The 1363-nt window shown below is 38.2% G+C and overlaps 1 pseudogene; it reads left to right on the top strand.

The window, feature by feature from the left end:
- Nucleotides 1-540: 540 nt before the first annotated feature.
- LOC132301890 (small nucleolar RNA R71) lies at nt 541-639 on the top strand (annotated as a pseudogene).
- The last annotated feature ends 724 nt before the right edge of the window (nt 640-1363 follow it).

The following is a 1363-nucleotide window of genomic DNA, read 5'->3' on the forward strand; positions in this document are numbered from 1 at the left end:
GGGTTTGAGCCCTCTCCTTGGTTTTTCCAAAAGAAATTCGGATGAGTCCTCCAACTTGGATTATAGTGAGTACCATAAAGATTGTTCCCTTAGTTCACAAAAGCTGCATTGACTTATTCATTAGGTTCATTTTGCACTTGTCCGTGAGGACAATGAGAAGTAGAATGAAGAACACTAGAACAAGTTATACATATTTCATTTGATGCACAATGAGAATGGTTAGGGAAGGAAGATACTTGGTTCACCGAGTTTTGATTAATCAAAAATTGATTAAATCTTTGAGCTAAAGACTTCATTTCGGCGGCTATTTTATTTGAATGGTCGACTTAATGTAAGCCAACACTCTTCCTACCTTGTGAATTTCTACCATTCTTGGATGATAGTGTTCTATGCAAAGAATTTTCACTCATGCTCTCATAAAGACGCCACACGTCATCTTCATGCCTATCAATGTATGAGCCACCCATGGAAGCATCAACCATACCCTTATAGTTGTTCGATAAGCTCTCAAAGAAATATTGAACTAATTTCCATTTGGGCATGTCATGATGTGGACACTTCCTAAGTAATTCATTGAAGCGTTCCCATGCCTCATGAAACATTTCTCCATCCCCATGTGAAAATTCTCGAATTGAGGTTCTCATGGCATTGGTCTTAGAAACCGGATAGTACTTCTTCAAGAACTCTTGTTGCATTTCTGCCCAAGAAGTGATTGAAAAAGGCCTAAGATTGTTAAACTAATATTTTGCCTTATCTTTTAAGGTGAATGGAAAAATTTTGAGTCTTAAGACCCGTATATTTTACGGTGGAACACACTTCAAGAAACTCATCCAAATGCTTATAAGGTTCTTCAATTGGAAGTCCATGATAGTTAGGAAGCATTTGAATGGTTTGTGGCTTAATTTCATAATAATGTGCTCTAAATGGAGGCATTTGGATGCATGTAGGTGCATTATACTTATTAGGCACATAATGGTCTCTTAAAGCAAGAGGTGGATTAGCTATTTCAGGTGCAACATGAACACCTTGGTTTTGAATTCCTTGATTGATGATGGGAGGTTGTGGAGTATACATTGGCCTTAGCATTCTATATAGAACTTGGCCTTGTTATTGTGGTGGTTGGTGAATGTATGGCCTAGGCATGCCTAATGGTACTTGTATGTTCTCATTGTGCACATTAGGATGAAGGATACCTTGTTGGTCTATGTAACCAAGGCCCTCAACATGATCATCATTATGGTCATCCATTGATAGATTGGTTCTATTTGAACTTCCTTTTCCCCTAGGATTTCTAACAATGGATTCAAGATGCAAATCAAGAGGGACAATAGTGGGTCTCAATGAATGACGTCCATGCATGTAC

The sequence above is a fragment of the Cornus florida genome, unplaced genomic scaffold (genome assembly GCF_030987335.1).
Source record: "Cornus florida cultivar Cherokee Brave unplaced genomic scaffold, ASM3098733v1 CherokeeBrave_3.0.0_Hap2_Chr03, whole genome shotgun sequence".
Taxonomy (NCBI): Eukaryota; Viridiplantae; Streptophyta; class Magnoliopsida; order Cornales; family Cornaceae; genus Cornus; species Cornus florida.